The sequence below is a fragment of the Chenopodium album genome, chromosome 16 (assembly GCF_948465745.1).
Source record: "Chenopodium album chromosome 16, dcCheAlbu1.1, whole genome shotgun sequence".
NCBI lineage: Eukaryota > Viridiplantae > Streptophyta > Magnoliopsida > Caryophyllales > Amaranthaceae > Chenopodium > Chenopodium album.
Genome location: NC_137849.1, coordinates 6,438,121 through 6,460,231, shown reverse-complemented (window position 1 = coordinate 6,460,231; position 22,111 = coordinate 6,438,121). Strand labels below are relative to the sequence as shown.

Below are 22,111 nucleotides of genomic sequence, written 5' to 3'. Positions count from 1 at the left end.
TTTGGAACAAAAGTAATCCTTAATTTCAAGTAACCCATATCATAAATTTTCCTAATTTTAAGTAACCAATAATATCAGTAACCCCTCAACAATTAACTCATATTATAAGTAACCCCTTTTCTTCATCTTTTTCTTCAATGGATCTCCTTCGAAGCTAGTTCAATGGCGCCGAAGAAGACAACGACGATCAACCACAACTCCACCAAATCAACCCAGAAACCAAGCACATTTTTATGCTTCTGTTGAGGAAATGCTTGAGAATTTTGCCGAAAATCGCATGTAAAAACCCCATAAATCGATTTGGGGGTTTTCAAATTACTTGTTTTTTTGTGTAAATTTCTTGCATGAATTTGTTTGTATGTTGTACCAATCATCCTCATGGAAGGTAGGAGAGAGAAATCATGCATCCCCATGGAAGGTATAAGAGAGAAAAGCATGAGAAGAGAAATACAATGAGGAGTAAGAAATGGGTTGTTGTTGGCCACACGCTGTGGCCAGCCACATATAATTAGAGATATTATTGATCAAAATGTCATGTTGACAAATTTATTCTTGAAATTGAGGAAATTTTTTTGGAACAAAAGATGTAGCTTATAAATCAAAAAAATGATAAACATAGCCATGTATAAGAAACCAAATAGAAAATATTAAATATAAATAGACATTAATTACATTGCTTTGCACGTGATTATGTATTGAATTCTAAATTTTGTTCAACTTTAATAAATCTAATAAGGCTACATATATCATTACCCTATAAATAATTCAGCTTTGACTTGTCTATACACTGTCTATACAGTCAATACATGACATCTATAATGTTAAAAGGTGGTGAAATAAGTTAATTTAATTTAATTTTAGGGGTGATTATTCAAAAAAAAAATTAACAAATGGTGAAATCAAATTTTGGTGTTTTGACGGATGGTAAATTACAATTTATCCTTAAATAAATATATATAACTGAGTGTATGACATGATTTATACAAAATATCTAGTTTAAAGGAAAGGTACCAAATACATGACATTATTATTAAAAACTAGTTTTTGGGCCCGGATTATTACATGGATTAGTATATACAGTAAAATTAATCATTAATATATGTTGTGATTTATGATTCAATTTTCTTGTAATTAAATTTGTTATTCATATTGTCATTTTCTATATATTAATATTTCGAATTCAAAGATTGCATAAAAAATCACATAGCTTGGTGGTAAGACAATTAGTTGTAGAATTAGAGGTTACTTGTTCAAATCTTCTGGAAAACCTTTTTTATTATTATTATTATTATAAGTGCTAACAAGGTTTTATAATTGAAATTAAATGAATAATGTAACACCTTTTTTTTTTTTTTTTTTTGAAATTTGAATTTTATTAAATGTCTAGAATACCCTTAAAATTTGAATTTCAATTTTTTTTTTTTTTCTTAAATGGAATTTTTAAAAATTCAGAGTAACATTTTGAAGGGAATTTTTTTTGGAAAATTATGCCAAGTGTCCTATCTGGTGATTACTTTAGTATATAGTATAAATTAGTAAAGTATAGATAGATTAAATGCTTGTATAGTCAAACTTCATTTGTCCCACTTTACTTTTTTTTAGCACATAGTCATTTGCATAAAACTTATGTAAATAACTACTAATACTTGTAAATAACTGGAGAGAAGAAAATGTGTTTGTGTGTATGTGGAATCTAACTAACAAAAGATAACTACTAAGATATAAGAAGTTAAGAGGAAAATATTAATGAAACATATTCATTAATACAACGAGTTTTGAGTGATTTGATCATTTATTTATAAATTAATACTTTTTTCTTTTCTTTTTATTGACATGTTGATTTGATTACGTATGTCAATGCATAAATTCAACCACTAATATTTTTAATTATCGATAAACAAAAATTATGAAAAGTTGATATCTTGAAAATATATATCGTGACGCATTTGACAAGATCCTACATGACTATAATTTTCATTACGTATAAAGAATAAAACACGATCAAAAGGAGTGTGAATAGTGTTAAAGTCAAAATGTGTCAAATAAAAAAAATGGAGATTGTTGCACGACTTGTAACAGTTAAAGAAATATATTTAATGATGATCGATTTACACTAAAGGCTATATATAACGGGCATTACTAGTAATAAATTACTCCCTATAGGAGAACAATACAAATTTCAAGAAATGGGACATGTTTATTGGGATTTGTGACACTTCAAATTATAATTTGGAAATTGGAGCAAATTGATTGTGACGAAATGAGTAATGGATTTCTAATTCAATATAAATGTTTCACTTTGAATAATTTAAAATTGGAAATTGTAAATATTGTTGAACACAAGCCTTCTTAATTTAATTTTAATCAAACTTACAAATTCATAATGATCTAGGCATCATTCGAGCCAATAACTAATTTATGTTAAAACAAAAGGAGTATGTAGCTTAAGAAAAATGATAGACATAGGCACATATAGCCAATAGCCATGTATAAATAAAGATTAAGAAGCCAAATTAGGAAATATTAAGGATAAATAAACATTATTTCAAAAAAAGGAAAAATAAACATTAATTACATCAATTAATGCATTTTTTTTATCATGAATTCTCAATATTATTATTTTAATTTAAGTGGTCTAATAAGGTTATATAAATTATTCAACTTTGACTTCTCTATACAGTCAATACATGTCACTAATGTTAACCACTAGCCAAGACCTCATTTTATAGAAAATCATTGAAGATATTAATTATAATACTTATTATAAAGGGATTGAATTAAATGAATTTTTTTTAAAAATGATGTAAGTCAGATATTAAGGAGTTGATTCCCATTTCCCATATCTCTATTTTATAAAGTTCAACTTAAAGTTTCCTCAAAAAACCAAAGTTTCAACTTTAAAGTCCAAAAAAAACAACTTTTTATATTTATATTCTCTTCTCTTCTCTTCTCTTCATTCTTTTCTTGTTTTTTTCAATACATTAAATATAAAATGAAGGATGTAAATCATGTAATGGAGAAAAAAGGGTCATTATGGAGCATCTTCATGCATGCGGACGGTGTGGATTTAATCTTGATGGTCCTTGGTTTCATCGGAGCCGTTTATGATGGTTGCACATTGCCGATTACATTTGGTTTCACTAATAATTTAATAAACGATGTTGGCAGTAGTTCTACTTTCAGTTCTCCTCAAGCTTTTATCAAAAGTGTCAACAAGGTTTGTTTATTATTGCATTTTCAATAATTCTTTTCCATTTCTCTTTTTTTTTTTTTTTTTTTTTTTTTTTTTGAGTTAATTTGAACTTATATACCCAATTTTTCTGTGTCTTTTTATCTTTGGTTTTGAGTTGCTCACAAAATATTTTTAATGAATAAATTATGACTTTGCCTTATTTTCATTTGTATTTTACACATTTTTGAGAGATGAATTAATGAATGAACATGCTAAAGGTCAAGCTCACAATCAACTTGTGACAAATCAAAACGTTATTTCTCTTTTCTTTCAAAATAAATGTCACAGTTTTGTCAATGCAGAATTTTGACTATTAATATTTTTTATTTGTAAAAATAAACTGTAACAAAATTGATATTCAAAATCTTCCCAAAAGCGTTTATGTGCCACATGACAACTTCGCCATGTCATCTTTCAGCTATGAGCATATTCTAATTAATGAAAAATGTTTAGCATGAGATTTGAATTCACAACCACTAAATCATGCATTAGAAGTCTTACCATCATATCTATAGATTAATCATGCTTTTATACTCAACTCATAAATGTATATATATGGATTCGATATATAAACATTTAATAAGTACAATTTTTAAAAAATCGATTCTATTATTATTTGCTAATACTAATCATCAAGGTAATGAATACAAGAAGAATTAACAATTTTATAAACTTATTTTAGTTGTTTAATTTCTTTGTGCTTCATTATATTATAAACTATATATGAAGGACATGCTTACCTAATTAGTCAATAGCTGTTCTCAAAGGTTTTATGAAAAATTATTACGAGTAAACAAATAATAAATACATAAAGAATTAACCTATCTATTTAAATACAAGTGTTGTTCAAAGTCACCATCAAGGCGTCACCCGGGATACACACTAGTTAAACATTAAAAAAATTCTAACAAATACACGTATGACTTTATTAGTTTAATTTGTTTAATCTTATGTACTTGTATAATTGTATAAGAGTATAAGGCACCATTGGTCAAATTGGTGTATGTGAATTGTATAAAAGTCAAAATGAAACATTTATTTAAACTAGGGGGTACAATGTTATGGTTGATGATGAGGTGGTGATTGGCCTGGTGAGTAAGAGAATTGAATGGGAAAAAAAAAATATTATATTACTAACATAGTGCCTGTGCGATACTCGATTTATAAATCAAATTATTAATTCCATAAGAAAGAAACAAAGATAATTCAATTAGTAATAAAGGACTAATTTACTAATAGTCGATATAAAAGTAATGGATTGTAATTTAAATAGTATTTTATGTTATTTGCATTTTTTTTTAATTTTTATAATGTTATTTTACTAATTTAAAAATAAATGAATAATGCAAATATTAGTAACCTAACGGAGTTAGAAAATAAATTAATCTACTATTTTTCAAAATATTAATTTACTAGGTTAATCCCGTACGATGCACGGTTTGAATAATTAAAAACTTACTTGTATGTGTGTAATATAAATATTTTAAGAAAAATATAATAAATCATGATCGATCCCTTTTGTTAGATTAATTAAACTAAAAAATATTCTAGTTAACTTCATAGTTATAATAAATTTTTTAAAATTTTAGCATTCGTTTTTGATTCATTATAGAAAATTTGAAGAAATAATAAAGAGGGAAAAATAATCCAAACACTTCTATCACTAATAAATTGTGTAATTAGCCATTTTAGTTATAAAAGCTTTTAGAAAATGTATAATTAATCAATAATTTTCAAACACTAGGTTTATTTTGAAAAGGAAAAAGAAAAAAGAAAAAAGAAAAAAAAGAGAGAATGATGTCACAAATAATTTAGGAGGGAAATTCTTTTATAAGAAGGTGACACATGTACAATGGTGATATCAGTGGTAATTACTTTAGTATTAGTTATAGAAGATTTTCTAACTCCGTAAGGAAAAAATTAATATTTTCTTGGTATATTTAGCAATTTGACCAAATTAGTTTTACCCGTCGCATTCACCAAATCTATAGACACGATACTAATCATATATTTGACCCATCAGTATTGTATATGATATATGGAGTAATATTTATAGTTAGGAATTAATAGATGTGGAGAATATTTTAACTTAGATTTAGGAAATATGTGAATAAAAAATATCATAGGTATATGATTTGGTGAATATTGTATATATAATTTATAATAGTTAGTTGATGGCATTGAAAAAAATAAAAAATAAAAAATATTAAAAAAAGGAGAAGGGGAGTTTTGGAGGGAAAATACAGCACCAAGAAATGACATGTGTCATTCCTGGTGTCTGTTTTAGTATTATGTTATTGATAAAAAATACTATATGTAGCCCTAATGGTTATGTATATGAAATTAAAAGAGGAAAGTATTAATGGAATATATTCATTAATTACACTGATTTGCGAGTGATTTTGTCATGTATTTCTAAACTTTATACCAAGAAGGGAAAGATGTTAAATGCTTATTTGTAACCCTAAGAGTTATGTATAGCATTACCCTTATATTATTAGGAATTAGATATTCCTAGCATAAATGATATATATATATATATATATATATATATATATATATATATATATATATATATATATATATATATATATATATATATATATATATATATATATATAATTTTTTTTTTAAAAAATATTACTTAGTATTCTTGGACAATTAATTGGAAAAACTTGAGGGCTTATTTGACATCATTTTTGTTTTCATCTTTATGAGTTTTTGAAAATAAAAATCGAAAAACAAGAAAAAGTTGTTTCTAATTTTTATTTTGTCAATGTTCAAATCACCATGATTTTAATAAAATTGACTAATTTTTTATTCATTATATGACATACATTAGACCGACACATAGTTAAGACAATTCAATTGACATAAATAAAATAAGAGGTAAGTTGGGTAATTGGAGTATTAAAAAATTGTAAAAGAAAAATAGTATTGGGTTTGGATGGAGAACCAAGGAGAGAGATATAATATTAAAATATAGGTTTTTGCCAAAAATAAAAAAGAAGTGTGACATAAAAAAAACACAATCGCATTTAGTAAGTATAATACTTAAAAAACACAAAAGAAGTATGATTTTGAAAAACAAAAAATAAAATAAAATAAAATCACAACGATACTATACGGGCCCTGAAAAATTCATTCATCTCAAAATATCTCATTATTATTAGAGATATCAAGATATTATCAATTGTATTTTATAACGATGTCAGTGGTTGTGCAAACTTATGGCTCAATGTCACGGTCCGGAATTTTAAATACCGAAACGTGTGTCACGCTCTTGCCCTCTAAAGAGCTTAATTTAACATTTACATTGAATCTCTAGTGAACACATGAAGACAATAACACAATAATTGTGTCTAACTAGCTTAAAGTCCGTGTCAGGTAAGTCTAATTTTTTTTTTAAGAAAATTAATAATATCCAACAAATAAAATTTGATAAGACATACAAATCAAATATATATAAATTATAATGTCAAAATCTACACTAATAGGCAAAGCAACAAATCATCTAAAAAATGGATTTTTTAGTCTGCCCGAACTCGAGAATTTTTCAGACGAGGCTTGATCAGGTCTAGTGGCCATATTAGTGAAAACTTATTTATAAATGCATTTTTAATAAACATCAAAAATCAATCGAACAACAAACTAAAATCTCCACTAAAATTATAAGAAAAAGTGCAAACATCCAAAAAATTACAAATAATTATCACTTTTGTATCTAAGAAATCATTTGTTAAACACAATATTTATTTTATAGTTATTCTACTCTATAGATCAATTTGTGATAATATGTACATATAGTAGTAAAATTTCATAAACAAAATTGTAATTAACTTGAATATATAGCTATATTGAATTGAAATTGAAATAAAATATTAGCTAGAGGTATTAAAATAAAAATAAAAATAAAAAAAATTTAGTGATGTTTTAAAGTAATTTCTTTAACATCTATTATATGAATCAATTTATTAGAACTTTTTTTGGCAAAATCTAATTAATATTCCATTTAAAAGATAAAAAGGAGTTGAAACAATTATTATTATTTATTTTTTTTTGAAAGAAGTTGAATAATTATTTAGGTAAATGTATATAGAATAATTATGAACACCAAATAAAAAGGAATATATATTTGCCATAAATATAATATAAAAGATTTGGAATGATATTATTATAAAATCAAATATTAAAAAAAAAAAAAAAAAAAAAAAAAAAAAGCTTAAAAAGGGAAGGGGAGTTTTGGAGGAAAAAACAGCACCAGGATGTGACACGTGTTACCCCCCGATGTCTGTTTTTGTATAAGTTATTGATTGATTGATTATTGATTGTCTTTTTTTAAGGGGTTTGTGTCTAATTGTCTAAAACCTAGAAAAAAGTAAAATTTAGGAAAGCATTACAAAGGCATCAAATACATTAGAAGTTTATGGAAATTTTCACTTTCTATGTTCAGATGTGGATCTAGAAAAAATATTTAACTTAAATAAAATTCAAATAATCAAAAGGAAAGAAAATGAATCAGCCTCATTTTCTTTGTTGCGGTTTATTTATCACTTTTTGTCATTCCCTCCACCCATTCATATTTTTTAGTTCACCCAAAATCATTTTACGTTGATTCCCCACCCCCAGCCTTTTGCATTCCCTTGACTTAACCACTACACCAATATGCCCACACCAGCCGCCACCGTTCTACCCTACCCCCATCGCCCAGCCACCTCGGCGCCCTCCGATATGCCCTTCCCTCCCCCACCACCTAGCGGCTAGCTGCCGGCTGCCGCTGTGGTCGGTGTTAGGTGATCAGTGGCGAGCTGCTAATTGAATTGGTGGAGGAGATGGGTGTTGGGTTGAGGGCGGCTGCAATTGTGGTTGTCAGCGTATCTCGTCGGTGTTGTTGGAGACGGGGAGCAGTGAAAGGGTTTTTTTATCCATTCTCTTTCATTCCCTTTCTTCATTTCATTCCGTTTACCCGTGCAAACCAAATGACAAGGTTTTTTCTTTTATTGTTTTTTGTTTTCAATAGGTCGTGCATGTTATATAGTAAACATTATTATTGCAACCTTTAATATTCCATTAGTATTAACTTGTTACCACAATATTTAGGACGTTAAGGTAACAAATTGTTGAGAAAAAGAAGTAGCTATTTTCACATTTTTCATTTAATTATTGTTCATTTGATTTCTCTACAGAACGTAATAAATTTATGCATAGTGGGATCAGGAGCATTGGTTTTTTGTTTCCTTGGTAAGTGTACATTTTTTATTTTTCTCTGTTTTTTACTTCTTGAATTCATTTTGCTATGATTTACTTAATTAATATTTTGTACTTAGGTTATATAAAGAAGCTAAGATCACCATTCAAAAAAATAAATAAATAAATAAAACAAAATAAAATAAAAAGGAAAAAAAAATAGCTAAGATTAATTTACAAAGAGATGAAGCTCACTAATTTACTTAGAATAACAACTAATAACACAATCAAATTGGACTAATGGACTTGAGTGCACTCAATCAAAAGATAACATACACTGTGCAAAGTATTTGTGACTTGTAAAATGAACATCAAGTTAATTCATAGCATGTTACATTAAAATCACATTTAACACCAAATGTGATTCATGGTTGGTGGCATTCTATTCATCGAAAATGAGCACCTTAAATTGAAATTATAGAGCTTTAGCAAATCATAAGTGTACGTTTGTGTTTTCTAATTCTTCCCATATACTAAACCTTTTTGTCGAGGAGTGTCATTGTGAATCTTGTGATGTTTAATGCCCTTGCCTTTTCAAAGTATCGTAACACATTAATATGTCTTTAGCTTTGCTTTTCCTTGACCTCATTGTGTTCTTAACACAAGCAAAAAGTTAAAATATTCTATACGGGTTTCAAAATGAAACCAACAACCTAAGTCATCCTTGTGAATTCATCCGCAATAGTCAGTAAAAAAATATACGGCTATTCATATTACAAGGAAAACTCTTGTAACAAATGTTTACAAGAAACTTGTGACAGGGCTGCTGCTTCCCCTGTAGTGCTATATTTAACAATCTGGTTTATTTTTGTAATTGCTATATTTGTTTGGCTTCGCAATTTGAAGAGGGATATTGTTGGACAAGAACAGCTGAAAGACAAACCTCGAGACTGCGATATAAATACTTGAAAGCAGTGATGAGGCAAGATGTGGGTTACTTTGATTTGAATGTTAGTAGTACTTCTGATGTAATCATCAGTGTTACCAATGATAGCCTTATCATCCAAGATGTAATAAGTGAAAAGGTATACCTTCTTGTTATAATTGCCTTTTTTTTTTTTTTTTCTTCGTGTTCCTTCTTGCCCTCTGGCTAGCTATTGCGTGAAATTCAAAGGAATTCCTGTGTTCGATTCTCATTAGGCTCACTCTTAGTCTCTTACGGCCCATTTATTGGTAAGCAGTCATAAATTGTAGAATGGTAATTGAACTGTGTGTAACTCATCATTCATGATAATGCGAGTCCATTTCTATTATACATGATAAATTGTAGAATTGTATATAGCTAACTTGAGTTTTGCACCCCAATGCTACCTCTGCTGATGAATCAGGTACCAAATTTTTTGAGGAACGCATCCCTATTTGTCTCAAGCTATGTGGCAGCATTTGCATTGCTATGGAGGTTAGCAATAGTTGGGTCTCCCTTTGTAGTTTTCCTCATTGTACCGGGCTTGATGTATGGAAGGATGTTGATGGGGCTAACAAGGAAGCTGACTCTTGAGTACAATAAGGCTGCAGGCATAGCAGAACAAGCGATTTCTTCCATAAGAACAGTCTATGCCTTTGTAGAAGAACACAAAACATTATCCAAATTCTCAGCTGCTTTGGACGGATCAGTTAAGTTGGGACTCTGGCAAGGTTTGGCTAAGGGTCTCGCTCTTGGTAGCAGCGGCGTAATTTTTGCTGTTTGGGCTTTCTGTACTTGGTATGGTACCAAACTTGTTTTAAACCACACTGCTAGAGGCGGTACCATTTATATGGTTGGCGCTGCCCTTGTTATGGGAGGACTGTAAGTTCCTTTGCTCATTTTTCCTTAAAATGTTTTTGATACATTGCTATATTTGTTGCTTCCTTTCTTCTAATTTATTTTACATATAAAAAAAATTTATTAGGCAACAATCCAATGTATGAAAGACTTAAATTTGTGTATAGTGATTTATGAAGTTTAGAGATTGATTGATAATTTAGGGGTTACAAGTCTCATAACTCTCTTGATTTCTCTCTTTTATGACTTGTCCTACCTATACCTGTGAAAGTAGGATAAGTTGCTTGCATGAACATACAATAAAATTTCTCTTCTTGACTTCCATTGTTGCTTTCTACACAGAATAATCACTTTTGGTTCATGTATCCAACCCCACTTATGGGATTAAGGCTTTGATTGATTGATTGACTTCTATTGTTGCTTATTCATTTCTTAATCTTTTGATGCTGTCGGCAGAGCTCTGGGTTCTAGTTTACCGAACATTAAATACTTCTCAGAAGCTGCTTCAGCAGGAGAGAAGATGATGGAATTGATTAACCGGGTGCCGGATATTGACTCAGAAAAAATGGATGGAGTGACCTTAGATAATATTTCTGGGGAGGTTGACTTTAAGCATGTCAGTTTCGCTTACCCTTCAAGGCAAAATTCAATAATTTTCTGCGACTTCTCACTGCAAGTTCCTGCAGGGAAGACAGTCGCATTAGTTGGAGGGAGTGGTTCAGGAAAATCCACTGCAGTAGCTTTGCTTCAAAGGTTTTATAACCCACTTGGTGGAGAGATACTTTTAGACGGGGTGTCAATTGATAAGCTTCAACTTAAGTGGTTGAGATCACAAATGGGTTTAGTCAGCCAGGAACCTGCACTTTTTGCAACTACAATTAAAGAGAACATACTTTTTGGCAAAGAAGATGCTACGATGGATGAGGTCATTGAAGCTGCAACAGCATCGAATGCTCACAATTTCATCAGTCAAATGCCTCAGGGCTATGATACACAGGTATATGGACAATAATTTGCACATGTATTAATTGAGTCATTCTTAGTGTTGAGCATTGCCGTTCTTCGTGGAATATTATTATAAGAACAAGTAATGTCTAATTATCGTGAAAGATTATCATAGTACAATCTCTTAAAGACATACAATGAATATATTATAGTACAATTTTGATATGTGACATTCATATTGGTGTAGTGAATTTATATGCAAGTATAAAATTTCTCTGTTTTAGTGGAGATAATGTTGGTGTTGATGTATAAAGTACAGCAAATTTGATGTGGTTAGTTAATGATTGTGTCGATCATCAATCCTTGTATTCAAGAGTTAGTGAAGTAAATTTTGCTCATTTTTCTTGTACAATCTGCAGGTTGGAGAAAGAGGAGTCCAAATGTCGGGTGGACAAAAGCAACGAATAGCAATAGCAAGAGCAATAATCAAGAAACCGCGTGTCTTACTCCTAGATGAGGCAACCAGTGCATTAGACTCTGAGTCGGAACGAGTTGTCCAAGAAGCACTTGACAAGGCTGCTCTGCGACGAACTATATAGGAAGTTTAAGAGATAACTATTTCCTATTAGTAATGTACAGCAAGTTTATTTTGTAATTAATGCTTCACTAGTTCTTAGATAGCACTCTTTTCTTAGCTTTAGAGCAGGCTGTATATATTCTTGACAGAGCTTTGTATCAAAGGCAGGGGAATCGTCATATATCATCCCCAATTTTATCATGGTATCAGAGCCTAGGGTTTAAGATCCAATTTTTCTACCCTCAATTTTTTTTTTTTTCCCTCTAATCTCTTCACATATTGAATTTCTAGGTTCCTTCTGTTCAACCTTTTTCACACAAGAGGTTTAATTCATTTTTTTTCTCTCACAATGACTGGAGGCGAGACAAATGTGAAGGCACCAATGCTAATTCATGACCCCTCTTCAATTTTTTATCTTCATCCTTCTGAAGGCACAGGTATGTCTATTACCAAGTATATTTTGAATGGAGATAATTATGATGTGTGGGCTTTGGCAGTCATGAATGGATTAGAGGGTAAGAACAAACAAGGTTTTATTAATGGTGAAATTGCTAAACCAATTGATGAAACATCACATGAATTTATTGCTTGGCGTTCAAATAATTCGACTATATGTGGCTGGTTGTTTAATTCTATTGACGTCTCTATCCAACCTAGTGTTGTTGGTCATAAAATAGCAATTGATATGTGGAATGATATCAAGGAACGTTATGCTGTCATGAATGGCCCTCGTATTCATCAACTGAATACTGACACTATTGCTGTTATCGCCCACAGCAATAGTTATCGCCCACAGACTCTCCACGATTCGTAATGCTGACACTATTGCTGTTATCCAAAATGGCCAGGTGATGGAGATCGTTTCCCATGATGAGTTGATCCAACACAAAGAAGGGATGTGCACTTCATTAGTCCGTTTACAGCAGATGGAAAAATCTAAAGATGATCACAAAAGTTTGTCTCAACCTTCCACCTCAAACGTACCTATGTCTTACAATGTGGATTCAAGACATAGCATAAGTAGCCGTACACTCTCATTAGGGAGTCGCTCGAGTTCAGTCAAATTGGATCATGACTTGGCCAATGAACTTGATACCAAGCCTAAGAGCGATGAAATATTGCCTGACCCATCATTTGGTAGATTGTTGGCTCTGAACTTACCCGAGTGGAAACAAGCCACTTTGGGTTGTTTGGGTGCTATGCTATTTGGAGCAGTCCAACCACTTTATGCATTCTCTATGGGGTCGCTGATATCCGTATTTTTCTTGGAAGATAAAGAAGAGATTAAGAGGAAGGCTACAAGTTATGCTTGGTTTTTTTTTGGATTGGCTGTGATCACATTTATAGTGAATATTGTTCAACATTACTACTTTGCATATATGGGGGAGTTCTTGACTAAGAGAGTACGAGAAAGGATGCTGGCTAAAATGCTTGATTTTGAGGTTGGGTGGTTCGATCAAGATGAAAATAGTACTGGTGCAATTTGCTCTAGGCTTGCTGTAGATGCCAATGTTGTAAGTTCTCTATCCCCTTCTTCTAAACAGTTCCATTTCTATGAGCTAGGTTTTTTGCATTCTGCTATATCTTTAGATCTACATATATTTAGTGCTTTTTTCTTTGTTAGAGAAATAGTTTAGTCTACTTTATTATTTTTGCAGCTACCCTATGTGGGGAAAAAACACATTGAATGTGTCATTTCATTTACTCTTAAGCCCCCTAAACATTACTCGCATCAACCCTTAAACATAACTAGACCTGGCAATTCTGACCCAGACCCGATGACCCGACCCGAATGACCCGACCCATGACCCGAAATCAACCCGATAATAGTGACCCGAAATTGACCCAAAACCCAAATCAACCCGACCCATCCCATACCCGACCCGAAGTGGAATTAACCCGACCTTAACCCGAAACCCAAAACGACCCGACCCAAGATGACCCGACCCGAAGTTGACCCGAGACCCGAAATGACCCGATACCCAAAGTGATCCGACCTTTAACTTGAATTAATTGACCCAAATAGACTCGAAACCAAAGTGACCCGAACCAAAGTTATCTTATACCTTAAATGACCATAATCTATTACTTGACCTGTGCAAACTGAAATAGAAAAAAACCGCAATCAAACTGACTTAACTGTTTTTATTAATTTGTAATGTGTAACAGTGTAAGTAATTTAAATATTTTGAGCATTACTTTTCTGGATTTCTTCGGCCTTTTATCTCTATAAGTTATTAAAAAATCGTAAAAAGATTGAAATTTAACGACTGTTCTACGGAGTTTGTTCATAAGATTAAAAAAATTGACTAAAGCTCGAAATAAAAGTCACAATTCTCACAAATCTAGAAAAAAAATAGTACAATAATAATGCGTACATAACATAATGTTAAATACCAAATGAAATTACAAAATAATCTAAAGTCAAACAATTACTATATTTCATGAAAAAAGTAGCCTTAATAAATATAGTGAGTTTCTCGTCAAAAAATATATAAATGTATACTACCTCCGTTTCATATTATTTTCAACGGTTAGACTTACTTTCTCTTTACTTTATGTCAAATCGTTGCAAATAATATGAAACGGAGGTAGTATATAGAGTTAAATTTAACCCAATGCATCGACCCGAATATGACCCGACCCGAAATTGACCCGAAAACTGGACCCGGAGATTGACCCGACCCGAACTAACTCGACCCGAAAATTGACCCGACCTGAACTGACCCGACCCAAACTTGACCCGACCCGAAATGTTGACTCGAAACCAGACCCGACCCGATTATTAGTTGACCCGAAATCAACTCGAAACCCGAAATAACCCGACCTAACCCGAACTTGACCCGATAACTTTTTGACCCGAACTTGACCCGACCCGAATGACGCATTTGCCAGGTCTAAACATAACCATAAAATGGAGACACCCAAAATATAACAAGTAACCATAGAAAAGTGACGAAGGGAGTAATATTTTCCCTTCAACATTGATGAGCATTTTTTGTGACTTGTGAACTCATACGGACTATTTGCAGGTGAGATCAGTGGTTGGAGATCGGATGTCACTTATAGTACAATCAATTTCAGCTGTTGCAACTGCAGTTACAATGGGCTTAATCATTTCATGGAAGCTGGCCATTTTCATGCTTGCAACCCAACCCCTAATTATGTGTAGTTTCTACGCGAGGGGTGTTTTACTTAAAAAAATGTCTAAGAAGGCAAAAAAGGCCCAAAATGAGAGTAGTAAGTTAGCTGCTGAAGCTGTATCCAACCTTCGCATAGTCACTGCTTTCTCGTCCCAGGACCGAATCCTAGCAATGCTTGACAAGGCACAAGAAGGCCCTCGAAAGGAAAGCATTCGACAATCATGGTATGCAGGCTTTGGGTTGGATGCCGCTCAGGGCTTGTTCGTTATTATTTGGGCCACTGATTTTTGGTTTGGTAGTTGGCTAATTACTCATGGTCAACTAACTGGTAAGGCATTGTTCCAGAACATCATAATATTAGTGACTACCGGGCATGTCATTGCTGAGGCCGGCAGCATGACCTCGGACCTTGCCAAGGGTGTGGATGTTGTTAGATCAGTGTTTGCAGTCCTAGACCGTGTTACCAAGATTGATCCCGACAGTTCTGACGGATTCCATCCGGAGAAAATAAGTGGTCACATAGAAATCCAAGATGTACACTTTTCGTACCCTACTAGGCACGATGATGTGATATTCAAAGGCTTCTCAATCAATATTGAGGCTGGTAAATCATCCGCGCTAGTGGACCAAAGTGGGTCGGGTAAGTCAACAATTATTGGATTGATCGAAAGGTTCTATGTTCCTCACAAGGGGTCTGTGAAAATTGATGGACGTGACAGACGTACAACCTTAGGTCCCTAAGGAAACATATAGCTCTAGTGAACCAAGAGCCTTCATTATTCGCCGATACCATAAGGGGGAATATAGCCTATGGAGCTAGTGATGAGATTGATGAATCAGAGATAATCGAGGCTGCAAAGGCAGCTAATGCTCATGACTTCATATCCGGACTAAAAGACGGGTATGATACATGGTGTGGAGATAGAGGGGTTCAATTATCGGGAGGACAAAAGCAACGAATTGCAATAGCAAGAGCTATTCTAAGAAACCCGGCAATACTATTGTTAGATGAGGCAACAAGTGCACTTGATAGCCAGTCTGAAAGTATTGTGCAAGAGGCACTCGAACGAGTAATGGTTGGTAGAACAAGTGTGGTAGTGGCACATAGGTTGAGTACCATACAAAAGTGTGATCTCATCGCGGTGTTAGAGAAAGGCGAAGTTGTAGAGAAAGGTACACATTCCTCTCTTTTGGCTAAGGGGCCTAAAGGAGCCTATTATTCTTTGGTGAACCTTCATGGCACACCACAGTGAACATATTTTAATGGAACGTCATGTTAATGACTTGTATTGAATGATTAATTGATCATGTTTCAGCTTCAGGTTTTTTTTTTTTTTTTTTTTTTTTTTTTTTTTTTTTTTTTGAGAAAACAGCTTCAGGTATATGATAAATTGAACATTTGTGTTTTTTTTTTTTTTTATTCTTTTTTTTTTTTTTTTTTGGTCTTTCGTTTATGATCAATTATAACATTTCTCTTAATTTTCATTTGATTCATATCTTATAATTTCCTTGGACGAACATAGCTTTGTGTATTAAAGTCAAAGTGTTGCAAGTACGTCAAATATTAGGAGTAGTAAATTTCCTCTATTTTATTTTTTACCTCCTTTTTTCAACCAGCAACACTTCGGTTTCTAGTATTCTACGTACATTATATATTTATCATATATTTTATTTTGCCTAGCTTTGTTGATTAAAGTTAAGGAATATTTTAAATTACCACCCAAAAATGACTCCATTTTTAAAATAACCACCCGTTTAATTATTTTTTTTATTTTACCACCCCTTAAATTAAAAAATTACTGAGATTCCCACCTTTTTCAAAATTTCAATTGGTTTTCCGTCTGTGGACCCCACCTAACGGCTACTAACCGCTATTTTGACCTTTTTGACTGATTTTCCCCTCGATTTTTCTCTTTAAAACAGCTCTCCCAATTTCAATTTGCCTTTCCTTCACCAAATTCCACTATAATTGGGGTAAATAGTTTGATTTGGGAATTAGGGTTCTTGGGACAATTCAATTGGGCGTTTTCAATGGCTCCCCGTTTTTCTTCCTTTTTCTTTCATCATCGCGGGAGTTGTTCTCACCGTCGGTAGCGGCGTCGGATTTGGAGCCATTTTTCCAGACGTTATCTCTGCTTTGCTTGAAGGGTTTTCGACTTTCCGTTGAGTGCGACTCCTTCCTCTGCCTCCCATGGTGGTTTCAAGTTAGAAGGAGGAGTGAGAAAGTGAAGCGGGAAAATGGGGAAGAGAAGGAAAAACCACCGAAAAGAGGGAAATGGAGGTGGGGCTCCCATGGTGGTTTCAGGTAAGAAGGAAAATGGAGAAAGTGAAGCAGGAAGGAGGTTTTGCGGTTAATGCAGTGGAATGAAATGGAAATGGAGATGAGGCCCACAGACGGAAAATCAATCAAAAACCACCGGAATTTTGAAAAATGTGGGAATCTGAGTAATTCTTTAATTTAAGGGGTGGTAAAATAAAATAAAAAATTAAATGAGTGGTTATTTTGAAATAGGTGTCATTTTTGGGTGGTAATTTAAAAAATTTCCAAAAGTTAACTAAGGAAAAAAAATTATGTGGGTTCTTGTTTAGCTTCGTCTCAAATTATTTTCACAATCTCAAATTTCTATAATTCTTAGATATTGTGATATTGATAATAAAAATACTAGCACCAATTGGTTGTTGGTTTAGAGCATCAACACTCGTGGTATAATTTTATACCACGGTGTAAAAACTCATTAAAAACCTGCAATTTTTTACTACATTGGTGGTATAAAAGTATATCATTTGATGGTATATACCATCCCATGGTAAACATTTACTTTGGTCCCCGTGAAACATGAACCAACTAGGTCACGCCACGTGGCTTGGTTATCATGTATCTTTTATTTATTTTTTTTCAATTGCATTTTAAGAAAAAATTATAAAGTAAAAAATTATGAAAAAATTACCATTGTTCATAATTTTTCAAGACCTACACATAGACATCCATATTGATATAGTTTTATATATTTTTTCAAATTCTCTTTTTACTACCTAAATTTTTTATTTAATTTACTTTACAAACATTAATTAGTAATTTCCAATAATAAAATGAAATATAATTATAATTAAATTAAGTGTATTATTAATACAAATAGGAGAGAGAAGGTGTGGTGATGGTCTTAGTGGTGATTGAGATTATACTTTATAGGGAAGACCGATGTTTGATCCCACAACAACAATCGGTGGGGGGAGGGGGGGACTAGAACCTAACCACCCATAACTGATCCCCAAATCCGGATTAGCCCAATAGTGAATAAAAAAAAAGTGATTTATTGAATAATGTTTTGATTACAAACGTGAAATATGAAGGCCTTATTCTTTTGCACCTATTTTCAGTTCAATTTAGAGTAATTCATTTTTCCTAAGCTACATATTTTAATTTAATTTAATTCTACTTAATAGAACGGAGCTGAAATTAGAGCTGGCGTAAAGTGTCGTGTTCGTGTTCAAAATAAAACGTGTTGGGAAGTCACGAGGGCGAAGGGAGGGGGGCTGGTGGAGGCCAGGCCTCCCCGGCCCAAATTTGCGGCCCATGTTTCATAACTCTTGGCCCCCTTAAAATTGTTATATATAGTATTAAAGACATATATAATACAATTAATAAAGTTTGTTATATTGGTTGGGTAATGATCCATTTTCCCAAGAAAGCTGATGACGTGAATTCGGCACTCATATTTTCAAAATTGAGATTCAACTCAATACTCCTTAATTACCATTGTTCAACCAAAACGGGTAATTTTAAAATTCTTCTTCTTGATTAATTTTTTAAATTATGTAATTTCATTTAATTAATAAATTTCTTATTGTTATTTTCATGATTGTGATGAGTTGTTTACTTGGTTAATATGTTGATTTATTTAATAATTTTGGCTAATTTTTAATTTATTGAATGGACCATTAGATCAAATTTTAGGGTTATATGCTACTTAATTTGATAATTGTTGAATCTTTGATTGATGATTTTGCTACTATGAAAAATCGTAGAGTATGATTCAACTAAATTTTTTTGTAACAATAAAATACTAGTACATTTTAATTTTTTCCATCAATCTGTTGTTTAACAAGTCCGGCCCCCAGGATTTGAAAATCCTGGCTTCGCCCCTGGGAAGCCACAATACTAACCCGACCCAATTAATAATCGTGTCGTGTCGTGTTTACTTGTTTAGTTAAACGTGCCGAAAACCCTTGATATTAACGAGCTTTTTTCATGTCGGTTCATGGTGTGTTGTCGTGTTATATGAAAAAATATTACCCTTACTCAATAAATTTACTCCCTCCATATTTTAATAAATGTTACACTTACCAAATCAGGTTGTGTTTTAATAAATGTTACATTTCCTTTTTTGGCAAAAAAAACTATTATAATATTATATCTCTCTCCTCTCATGGTCTTGACCCAAATTCACTACTAATTTTTTATTATTTCATTCCTCTCACATTTATTACTTTTCAATAAATTATTAACCCCACTATTTTTTTTTAACAATTTTTTAGTACTCCAACTACCCTAATTACCTATTATTTTATTTAAGTCAATTAAATTGCCTAAAACTATGTGCCGATCAAACAGTAACACTTATTAAAATACGGAGAGAGTATCAAAATTTCTTATTTTTTATCTTAGGCGGGTTGAGTCGTGTTAATTTCGTGTTATGAATCTCAACACACTAACCCAATCTGTTTGAATAAATGTGTCGCGTCTTATTGACCCATTTAATTAAACGTGTCAAAAACCTTTACCTCTAACCCAATATTTTCGTGTCCGGTTCGTGTCATGTGGTCATGTCTAGCTCTAGCCGAAATGCACCAATTAAGATTGAGGAAGAATATTTTATTGTAAGTTTATAACGAAAATGATCACATGTTGAATTGTAAATTAAAGAGGCCGTAGTTTGAGGTCAACCATAGAATAATTTATGAAGGCATTATGTAAATCCTTCACGTGTACGGAGTGCCCTTCATGCATGCAGACAATGCAGTGGATATTAGAAACGGTGTTGCTTCGGTATTGTAACTTCTTTTTTTTTTTTTTTTTTTGGTTTCTTTTTTAATTATTATTAATCAAAACTAGTAGTATAATGGCATGCATATCGTATTACTTGTATCCAATTAAAAAAAATATTATTCAAAAAGCAATAAAAATAAATAAAATCATTTTTTTTTTGAGACGCGATGAAATAAATAAAATCATATTACTTGTATAGTTGTATTTGAGTTCAAAATACTTCGAATAATTACAGAATGAAAATTAGCAATTTGAAGAGCTAGTGGAAATTAAAAAAAAAATTGTAAAATAAATAGAGAGTTAGGGCATGTTCTCTTCAGCTTAATTTCCAGTTCAGTTCAGTTCTTAATTTTCTTCTTTCATACATTTCAGTTCAGTTCAACTCTAATTAGTTCACTTTAGTTCAATTGTTTTTAGTAAGGTCATGTTCACTTCAGCTTAAAAAAATAATATTCAGTAAAAATAATTTTAGTTCAATAAAAATAAGTTCAGTTTAGTAAAAATTATTCTAGTTCAGTAAAAATCAGTAACTATAAAGAAGAAATATAACAGAGAATTAGTAAAAATAATCTTAGTTCAGTAAAAATAATTTCAGTTCAGTAAAAATAATTTAAGTTCAGCAAAAATAATTTTAGTTCAGTAAAAATAATTTTAGTTCAGTACAGCAAAAATAAGGTGAATTGAAGGGGGTCTAAATCAGAATAGGATACATTTGATTTTTGATTCAAGTATAAATGCAAAAGAAAGAAGTCTATATTTTCCAATAACATAGACTCTTTGATTTTTTCTTCATAAATTTTTTTTCTCAAAACAACCTACATTTACTTTAAATTATATACTTACCACTTTATATAGTTATTCATTTGCATTTATAATTAGCCAATAGAAGAACAAAAGTATTACTCCGTAATGAAGTATATCATTATCACACCAAATTGCGCATGAATGTATCATGGATTTCTAAATTAAATCAAAATAAGAAAGATATTTAATTTAATGCCTAATTATAATGTTAAAGGAAAACAAATTTCTTCACAAAGGAATGGGTCATATGTATTGGGATTTACAAATTGGAAATTGGAAATTGAAGCGAGTTAATTATGACGATATGAGTAATGAATTCCGATTCAAAATAAATTTTCCTCTTTAGCTATCATTGTACTATTCACTTTGATTAATTTTTGTGAGTAATAAATGTTAGAAACAGATATATAAATAAGGGACGAAGAGAGTAAGGGTCTGTTCTCTTCACCTTATTTTCAATTCAGTTCAGCTCAAATCAATTCAATTCAATTCAGTTCCTAATTTTCTTCTTCCATAAAATATTCAGTTCAATTCACTTCAGCTCAATTCATCTTAGTTCAGTAAATCAGAACAGGCCCTAAGATTGCATGTGGTACTTGTTAAAATTGTTTCGATGTATCATTTTAAAATAGGATCTTGTTAACTAACACTACTAAGGCGTTAGATAAGCATTTAAATACTTCCTAAAGTGGTATTGATTTGGGAATGCATGTCAAAATTACGTGTCAATCAGTATAATTAATGGTCATTTTAATATAATATTTCTACTTTTAGTTATCTTATCCAATGTCTCTGGGGCGTTCGTTAATTTTTGCCTTTTAAATATTAACTTTGTATAATTTTCGAGTACGTATATTTATTGATAATTAACTAAAGATATTATTGGTCAAAATTTCATGTTGACAAATGTACCATACAAATTGAAAAATTTGTTTTAAAACAAAAGGTGAAGGTAGCTTCGGGCTTGTTCTCTTCAGATTATTTTCAGTTCAGTTCCAATAAGTTCAGTTCAGTTCAGTTCAGTTCTTAATTTCTTTCTCTCATAAATTATTTAGTTCAGTTCAGCTCCAATAAGTTCAGTTTAGTTCAGTTCAGCTCAGGTCAGCTCAGTTCAGTAAATCAGAACAGACCCTTCTAATTTAAATAAGGATAATTATAAATATAGCCATGTATAAGAAGGCAAGAAGCCGATAAGGATAAATATTTACCAAAAGAAAAGAAAAAAAAAAGATAAATAAACATTAATTACATCAATTTGTGTGTGATTGTGTCATGAAATATCAACTATATTCCATTTTAATAAGTCTAATAAGGTTACACCGCGTCTTGGCTAGTGGTTAACATTAGTGTCCCA

The 22,111-nt window shown here is 31.6% G+C and overlaps 1 pseudogene; it reads left to right on the top strand.

Moving 5' to 3' along the window:
* Nucleotides 1–2,992: 2,992 nt before the first annotated feature.
* On the top strand, nt 2,993–16,216 carry LOC145584784 (ABC transporter B family member 15-like; annotated as a pseudogene).
* Nucleotides 16,217–22,111: the final 5,895 nt, after the last annotated feature.